At 37.4% G+C, this 10231-nt stretch overlaps 1 pseudogene; it reads left to right on the forward strand.

Moving 5' to 3' along the window:
* Nucleotides 1-628: 628 nt before the first annotated feature.
* LOC119537760 lies at nucleotides 629-9786 on the forward strand (annotated as a pseudogene).
* The last annotated feature ends 445 nt before the right edge of the window (nucleotides 9787-10231 follow it).

Genomic DNA, 10231 nt, shown 5'->3' on the forward strand with positions numbered 1-10231 from the left:
CCCCAAACTGCAATACTCTTTTGTAGTCCTTTAGTTTTCTGAAGTAAAATTTGTCAATGTTCATTGAGATTGAAACTTTCTTTGGCACGTAAAAAATAATTGATTCATTTAGTATAATTGCTTCATCAATATCAATAAATAAACAAATTATTTATACTCACTTATTTCTTGTGTGTCTCATGATGGTTGCTTATTTGGTTCAGAAGCATCATGATCATGACTGGTAATTTGAAAGACATTTGAGGCATAAGGTGTGCATTCTTTCTCTTAATCAGAATGGGGAATTCCAGACAATCTTGATCGTATTTATAACATTTTATTTCCTGAGAGAAGACAGGAGAAGTAAGTCCTAGGCTTTCCCTTTCTCCTGTCTGGCTCCTCCTCGTTCCCAGTCTGGCACTGCTCCTGGTGGAGAGCAGAGGAGGGGGTGGTGCTGAGCACAAAAGGGGGCTGGATTTGGACTCATGTACCAGGTACTCAGAGCAAATGGTGAGATCAGAAGGGGGAATTATGTCATTCCACAAAGAAATGAACTAAACGTGCTTCCTCATGTGTTTGATTGACAGTACTACACAGAAAACAAAGAGTATATAAAGAAGCAAACTGCTGCTTCCAAGCCAGTGGGAGGAACCCAGCCACTGGAGAGCTGTTTTGCAGAGTAGAAAACTTTGAGTTTTTTTTTTTCCACTCCAGCAAAAATCATATTCTTTAAGGACTTGCTCTGGAACATTTAAATCAGTCATCACTGCATCTTTTCAATATACGAGGTAAGGTTTTTGTTCCTTTTTTTTTATTTATTTACTAAGCCATATAATTGAGTTACCATTTTTTAGCAAGTGTTTTTAATTTTTATGAGGGGAGAGGGAACAAGCCTCTAGATTTATAATTTAAGGTGGGTAGATGTATCTATGAATACCTTAACACCTTACTACTTAATTAAAGAGCTTATGCAAATAAACTCATTTTAAGCATTATATTTGCAGTGATTATGTTAGTATCTTCCTTGCCCTGGTGCCACTCTGAATGATTCCTGTTATTTTCATGTTATGTGCTTGTCTGCAAATCTATGTAAACACTTATATTTGCAAATACAGAATGAGGAGATTCCATATATAAGTGTGTTATTGAGGAGGACCGTGAAAAAGGAATTAGAAACAATATCCCTGAGATATTGTTTAGATTAGATTTAAACAATTGTTTAGATTAGAAAACTAGTCAGAGGGATTATAGAGCTTCCAATTCTAAACATCACAAATGATGGAAAAAGTATTTTTGAACACTGTTAGTAGTTTATAGTAAGTCTATAATTACTAATATAATTACTTACTATAGTCTGTCTAATCTACAGTAAGTCTGAAAAGTGCTATTGCTGCCATGGAATGCAGTCGTTTTTAAAAGTTTGGGGAGACCGTTTACATATGAAAATTTGCGTGACTACTACAGATGGAAAGCTGGTTTTGTTTGCCAATAGATAGGAGCTTGAGTACAATTTGAAGAACATAGCATTTCTCATTTCACTCTTTATGGAGGTAAATAATTATCTCTTGGTGAAGTTATTTTTTTTTTTGCTTTGATTATTGATAAGAAAATAAGTTGAAAAGTTCTTTATAAATTCTGATTATGTTCTGCTGCAGAAAGGCTTTGCAATTCTTTTCCTTTGGAAAATATAACCATAAACTGACATTGCATATGTATGAAATAAAATCTGAGTTCATAATGAAAATGATGTGTGTACATGTATCTATAATATTTATCTCATGATCTAATAACTTGGGATGCTATAAGACTATAATAACTATACAAGTGATTCTTGATCATTTTTCTTTCTTTTTCATTGCAACAATGAATTGGGATAAAAGAGGGTCATTGCTCTCAGTTGACAAACAACAGACTACTGATACTTTCCAATACTTCTACTATTTTTAGGAATCTGCCTCAAGTCAGAGACAGAGAGATGATCTGATTTTGTTAGCAACAGAGTTATTCATCTGTTTAAGTCATAACCCGTGAAGCTGAGCATCTAGAATTTTAAAGTTTACTTTCTTTGGATGGCTGTCACTTCTACCAGAGCCAGCCCTCACGAGAAGTCTATAGCAGAATGCAATTGTAAAGTAAGGGATAAACTGGAGAACAGTGAAGTGGTGTCTACCAGATAGTACACAACTGGTCAAATCATGAAAAGACACAATAAAAAGCTTTCCAGATGTTCCCACCATCACTACTTATTTTAAATTCACTTATGTGGTACTTACTGTTTGCCAGGTACTAGTCTAAGTAGGAGTGTTTCTGTATTTCATTTAATCCTCATTAGAACCCTTTATAAAGGTCCTAATTAACTATCTCCTCCCCACCCCCCATTGTCATTGTTACTGAAAACTTGTAGTAGAAAGCATTCTAGATGTGTTACTTGACAAATACGTGTATGCTTGCTAAGATTGATGCTGTTCTGAGCATTTTGCAAATGTGAATTTGTTTACTTTCTTTCTCATATCAACCTTATGAGGTGTCTCTTTTGAGGGGATATTTTCATTCTACAGATGAGGGAATGGAGGCCCAGAGAGGGTAGGAAAGTTGCCCTCGTGTGCACAGCTGGTGCCCGGCAGAGCCAAGCTCTGAATGCAGGCAGCCTGGGACTTAGTTTATGGCGCTGCCTCCTGCAGTGGGGTAGTTCAAAACAGCCAATCAATGACCACTCTTCACAGATTTACTTATGCAGAGCATTGTGAAAATTCACCTCTAGATTCCAGAAGGCAGACCTCAGGGTCTGGGGAGTATTTCTCCACTGCTGAAAAGACTCTTTCCAGTTTACCAAATACTTCTGGAGAGACGGTCTCCATGGATTTCTTTAACATCAGGAGTAAGGAGCTTTCCTATTCAAGTTGGGGAGTTTTAGACTTGATTTAGAGATGATTGCAAACGTACCACTGGAGGGACCGTGGGTATCATTTGCTCCACGTGCTCATTTAGCGAATGGGGAAACTGAGTCCCAGCGAGCTGCAAGCTGAGACCCAGCAGTGGGTTCACTTTGGAGTCTGGGCCTCAGCCCAGTTCTGCTGACTCGGGTCCAGTGTCTGTCGAACCGTGCCAATTCAAAATCCTCAAGAATGGAAAAACAGGCCTGGAGGGAAATAGAAAAGCAGGGTAAAAAGTATTACTGAATAAAATGTTGTTTTTCATTAAGCATGATACGCAAACTTAACTCTCCATTTAACTTTTATGCACAGTTAATATTTATTTTATTAAGTTATGCGTTATGTGGTTTTTGTTTTTTGGGGGTGGGGTGGGGCGATGTTTGCACAAAAAATCTTTAACAGATATTTTTTCGCCATGATGTGTATTTTCTAAATTCAGACTTTCTGGGTTTAAAATCCTGGCTGCACTATTTCTCGGCAGCATTCCTCTGGGCAAGGATTGAAAATTTCTCCTTCCCCATTTACTCATCTGTGAAATGGGATAATAATAATAGTGTTTGCCCCATGGGTCATTATGAGGATTCAAGGGTACAAATATCTGGAACACAATTAGCACAGTTCTGGTCAATGAATACTTGCCAGGAAAACCCATTTGAAAAGCAAAGTTCTTTTCTATATTTTTAGCTTCTCCCAAATTCATTTGATTCTGATTCTGATTTTTTTTTTCTTTTTGGCATAGAACTATTTTTAAATGGTCATATAATTAAAAATTCCAGGCTAGACTAAAAGTTGCAGTTGCATATTCCAATGGGAACTGACAAGTATTTGGTTTTTCTCCCAGGAGATAATCTTTGGAGAGGCAGGATGCTGTGGGGGCTGATCCTGCTGGGTGTGTGGGTTGTCTCCAGGGCTCAAGATGAGTATAACCAAAGCCTTCCAATGATCTGATCCTGGAGGATGCAGCTTAACTAAAAGATGAGAGACTAGACAAAATTAAGTTCTTTGGAGTATCTAACTTTTAGAACCTTCATGATGCCATTTTAAAGATAATGTTGATTGACTTTTTGAGTGCTTATGATATAAAGTGATTTACTTTGTAAAATTCAGGTATTAGAGAAAAAATACCCTTCTACCCTAAGAGACAACATTTTGCTGTGCATATTTTCAGCACTATTTCTATATACCATTTGATACTTTATGCTTTCTTTTTTTTCCATGAACAATAAATATCATAAACATTTTCCCATGTGATGATTTTCTTACAACATGAATTTTAATGACTATGGTCATTCTTCAAAGGGATAAACTCTAATTTTTCTTTAGAACATTTCCCATTTAGATTTTCTTTTATTTTCACTAGTGTAAATGATGCCACAACAAATATTGTTGGCAATAAATCCTTACTAATATTTGTGATTATATCCTTGGAATAAGTTCCAAAAGTAGAATTGCTGAGTCAAAGGTTTAAATTATCCTGAAGATTTATCACATATTGGCGAATGGTCCTATTGAACGGTTGCCCATTCATACTTTCATCAGTAGCAACATGTATTTTAAAGTTTTAATTTGCCAAGTATTATTTATGAAAATTTATGTTTAAACTTCTCATTCAGTAAATTATCTTGAATTATTTAAAGAATTATTATTTTGGTGGGATCTGGTAACTTTCCTTGCCGGTAGTTGAGATGGTGATTAAAAAGCATTCATTTACAGAGGAATGATGCATTTACAGAAGTATGCATACCCTTGAGAATGATTTGAGACCATCATTGCCTGAAGTTCTTACACATAGCATGCAACATGACTGCGAGAAGGTACTTTTACAAATTAGATACCAGAATAATTTGTTTAACTCAGAAGGTCTCAATAAGAAAACAACTATAGCTTTCTGAAAATTCATCGATAGCTGGGATACATATCCATTTCTTCTCTAAGATTTTTTTTTTCCCTGAGCAATCGAATGTAAGAGAGGAGGGTTGCAATTTAGCTTTAGACCTGAAAAGGAAGGACAGCAGAAATCAGTAGGGCTCAAAACCATGTCTGCTACAAGACACAGAACTTGTGTCAGAACACAAATTGAGGCATTGCCTCCCTCATCCAGAAAGTCTTGCTGTGAAAAATGTCACCTGAACGAAACGGTTTCTGCTTAGTGACATCATTGATGCTGACACAAGCTCCTTGCCTTGTGGAGGATGGAAACTTAACTACGGGCCAGCTGCTCTTTGGGGGACCACACTTCGAGCAGCACTGGGATAAATCGTGGTTTTATTGAAAATATGGCACAGGCTGCCTTGTCAAAACAGGGAAGGAGGGACCGCATTAATTTACTTGCCTATAAAATTAAGCATTATTATTCTGATTCTAAGGAGAGTCTATCCTCATGAGCACACGCCCCCCTCTTTGTTGGTAAATCTCCTCTGGGTTGTTCCTTCCCACAGCTGACGACCTGGATGAGGACACATCCTTCGACCTTTTCAGCTCCAGCAACATAAACAGAAAGACCATTGGTGCCAAACAGTCCCAATGGGCCTGACCCCACGGTGCCAGCTTATCGCTTTGTCCGCTTTGACTACATCCCACCCATGACCGCAGATGATCTCAGCAGGAGCATCAAGAAAATGCAGCAAAAAGAAGGCTTCTTTCTCACGGCCACGCTGAAGCAGGACCGGAAGTCGAGGGGCACCCTCCTGGCTTTGGAGGGCCCGGGCATCTCCCAGAGGCAATTCGAGCTTGTCTCCAGTGGTCCAGTGGATACCCTGGACCTCACCTCCTGGATAGTGGCTTCCAGCACGTCGTCTCCCTTGAGGACGTGGGCCTGGCCAACTCCCAGTGGAAGAACGTCACGGTGCAAGTGACAGGCGAGACCTACAGCCTGTACGTGAGCTGTGACCTCATTGACAGCTTCACCCTGGATGAGCCCTTCTATGAGCGCCTGAAAACCGAGAAGAGCAGGATGTACGTGGCTCAAGGGTCTACTCGGGAGAATCACTTCAGGATACGAGCATCAGGACTGTGGACACTTGTAAGGCTGAGGAATAAGCTTTTCTGAGAAATGACAAAATAGTGCATTTCTTAATACAGTATCTGTGATTGAGTAGGTGAAGCTTGGCTCTGGAGAAACACCACACACGTACACGCACACACACACACACCAGGAATAAACAGAGCAAGATGTCACCATGTGCATTTTCTTACCTGCACAGGTGGTCATTGACTTCCACAGGTTGGGTATTGGTTTGACAATCCATCAATCAACCTCATTGGGCTGGTAACTCCAGACACATTTATTATAGCTGAAACCATGCATTAATTCTTATTTTAGTATTAAAGAGAGGAGAACAAATTAATAACTCTCTCTAAATTGATGAGGTAGTAGTTCTGTGTTCATTACTATTCAAATATATTTCGGAGGAGGATGTTTCTAGTTAGTAAAAATGTATTAAAAATGTTAGTACATTTTTCTCTTCCAGATGTGTGTGTGTGGGTGTGTGTATGTGTGTGTGTCTTTGGTAATATATATATTTAAACTCGCCTAAAGATGCTTGTTATTGAATTAATCCAAGCTTCATCAGGAAGCTCCATATGGCTAAACGTGATTGATTCAACTCCTGTAAAGAATGATTTATGGCTAAGGAATGGGAGAGATTTTACAGACCCATTATCTATACAGGGCCATGACTGGATCAGTGGAAATCTCCAATACACTTAGCCAAATGAAAGCACACTGTAATCATCAGATCCCTGAACAGAAAAAAAAAAACGTAGCCTAGAATATCTATCTCAACATGTTCAAAGGAGAAGATCTACCGTATCAATCTTGGAGACACTCGTTCTTCTGTAGAGAATACTTTCTTCTTCTATTTGGTCATCTTCTTATACTAAACTCTAATTTTCTGTGTCCTGCCTAAAAATGTATTTCAAAAGTAACATATATTGGGCATAATCAATTATAGAGATATTTCAAATTGTTGAGTATAAAACATAGAAGAAAATATTCTATTTTAAAATTACATTTTATATTTTAAAATAACATTTAACTTGGCATTAAGAGTGTATGTCTCTCTTCTTGACCAAAAGGGGTATGTGAAAGGAAATGAAATAAGCTTCACTGGCAGAGAGATTCCAAAAGGAGCCGAGAGGTCACTCTGGTGGGCACTCTTACGCACAATATAGACAACCCTTTTCAGGTTCTAAAGAATTGGGGTAGCTGGTGGCGGATACCTGAAACTATCAAACTACAACCCAGAACCCATGAATCTTGAAGACAATTGTATAAAAATGTGGCCTATGAGGGGGGACAGTGGAATTGGGGGGGGGGGCATAGGGATCACACTCCCGTTTGTCTAGCTTGTGGATGGATGAGTGGAAAGGTGGGGGAAGGAAACAAACAAACAGACAAGGGGGCCCAGTGTTCTTTTTTACTTTAGTTGCTCTTTTTCACTTTAATTATTATTCTGGTTATTTCTGTGTGTGTGGTAATGAGGGGGTCGGGGATTGATTTTGGTAATGAATGTACAACTATGTAATGGTGCTGTGAACAATCAAATGTACGATTTGTTTTGTATGACTGCGTGGTGTGTGAATATATCTCAATAAAATGAATATTAAAAAAATAAATAAATAGAAAAAAAAAGAGTGTATGTCTCTTGCTCCATTATTTCTTTGTGTATATTCACAGGGCTTACTTCAGAATTTTTACTTAAGTCTTTGAAAATTCTGTGGAAGATATTCTAAGCAAGAAGGGCTGCCAGCAAGGCCAGGAAAGTAAGTATATTTTGAACAATGTATTTAATTTTCTCTCTTGAATTGAACTTCTATGATGTGTATGTGTGTGTGTGTACATGTGTAACTGTGTGCTAGTGGGGATTTAAATAAAAATCTTTGAATAAAGTACCATCATTGTACTTGAGGGAGTTGCCTAGTCAATTTAGACATGTTAAAAGTTGAAAATGATAAATTGCTTGAAGTTTTAATACTGGATAGATTTTAATAATCCAAAAAACTTCCCACTTTACAAGTCAAAGAAGTCACTGGAATTTTAAATTGATTTGATATGATTTCCAGCCTATGTATTTGTGAAGCTAATCTGTATAAGGTAATACCACAGACCTTTTGTCAAACCTGATTTATAGAAGTTTTCTTATACTATTCTTAGTTATTGATACAGTCTAATTATGAGAATCTATGCTACTTGAATCATCAATATATCATCGACATTGTTAATTACCATGTTGAATTATGTATCCAACCATAATTTGCCAACATTTTCTTGAGTACTTAATTTATGAAAGTCACTCTGTCAGCCACCTTAAATGCAATATATTATTTGATCTTCAGAATAACTCTACATGGTGGCTATTTTCATTGTCCTCATTTTACAAATGAAGAAACCAAGACTCAAATAGGTTTTGCTAGCCACCAGATTTAACTATCTATTAAGAAGTTGGGATAATAATCTGTGTTTGAGAGATTCCAAAGCAAATGCTCTTATCTGCTACATGATCTCAGTAGTAGGATCCATTCATTAGGACAACGTGGTCCTTCCCATTGTAAATTATGAGAAACACACATTATTCTTTTAGGGATCAGCATGTCAGGGGTATGTAGGGTTTGATGTCTTTAATGCAAACTCTGGCTCTACCATCTAACAGTCTACTTCAGAGCTGGTAGCTCTTGTTCTGATTATTCAGTTCCTCTGAGATTCCTTAATATTTTCCATTTTCTTTGCCCTGAGCAAATTACTCCTGAAATTGCTCCTTGGCTTCAGCTCTGTAATGAGTTGACAAAGTTTAAGGATCTGTCTGTCCTTCAATCTAAGGCTCTTTCAATCTGTTGGTAAGATTTGAAGTAGAAAGCACTTTGAAGTGCAAAGTAGGAAAAGAATTAAAATAGGGTTTCTTGGCTGGACTGTGGAGGGATAAGGGACATTTTTATTCCCTTATATCACACATGCTCTCAATTCCAAACTCTTTGTTGGCAACAGCCGTTGTGGCTCAGGACCGAATCTTATTCCTTATCTTCCAGTTCCTGCTGAAACACCACTCCACAATCCGCTTGAGTTAGGTCATTGCCCTTATTTGGGTACAGCCATTGAGATTGGTAAAAGCTCTGAAAAGGCCAAGGCATTAAACTGACATGATGGTAATCCCATAGGGAAAGGTTCAAACCTACAGCAAAGGGAAAGAAAAAGAAGTGCTTATTCTTTGCCCTAACTGGAAGGAGGACCTTACCTTTATTTAAGTAAAGAAGCTGGAAATAAACTTAAGACGTATGCTTCAGTTAGGCTGACACTTGGATAACCTAAGGTAGAGAAAAGAAAGGGAGACATTTTATCATCAGTGAAAGGAGAACGGAAGGTGCCGTACCCCAAGGCTACTCCTAACTCTAACCTTAACACTGACATGACCCTGACTTTGCCTGTTATCTAAAGTGTAATTGCCAACATCAGTGAGTCATCCTTTCTTGAGTAATATGTGCTTTGGTACGAATTTTAAATAATGCAGGGCTCTTCCCTAGGTACCTGGAGTCCCGGGGTGCTGTACTTTTAGGCACTTTTTGTTGTTGTTGCAATAATTGGTTTCAGTCTGTTAGATTACACATGCACCCACACACACATATACATGTGTGTGCACTAATATATACAAATAAAATTTAGGAAGAGAAAATGTACCCTTAGAAATGCTCCTAATCACAAAAAATCCCGGTATCATAATTGGATGCAGGTTGAATTAAATTAGAGATAGATCATTAGTGGCATAATGAGTCAGTTATCATGCAGGTCAGTGGTTAAAACTAACCTATTATGTCAAACATAATTTACAACTTTATGCAAACAAGCACAGTTTTTTTTTGTTGTTGTTTTTTGTTTTTTTTTTTTAGCAACATGCATTCTAACAAATGTTGCTTCCTTAGATATTTTCTGAACTCAGAGTTATGAGTCAACAGTACATGGAACTATTAAGAACAAATTAAATTAAATTAAAATTACCAGAAACTCTTAGTCCTTCTTATAGAAACAGGCACATGAAAGTCCAAATCGGTTGTCTCAAGATACAGAATAAGTATAGATTTATACACTTGTAAACCTTTTCTAAACTTTTCCTAATCTTAACAATATGTAATGGTTAACCATGTGTTTGTCTACCCAAAGCACCTGTAACAGTAGTGTCTCATTTTTAAGTGCTTTGCAATAAAGTCTTCAATTGTTTTTCACTGGTCAGGTTGGATTTAAAGAAGTTGGGTCTATAGGAACAGGTTTTCATGAATTGATGCTCGGTAATGACACTGTTCTTTTTACTGTTATTTAAAGAATTAGATTA

The sequence above is a fragment of the Choloepus didactylus genome, chromosome 6 (assembly GCF_015220235.1).
Source record: "Choloepus didactylus isolate mChoDid1 chromosome 6, mChoDid1.pri, whole genome shotgun sequence".
NCBI lineage: Eukaryota > Metazoa > Chordata > Mammalia > Pilosa > Megalonychidae > Choloepus > Choloepus didactylus.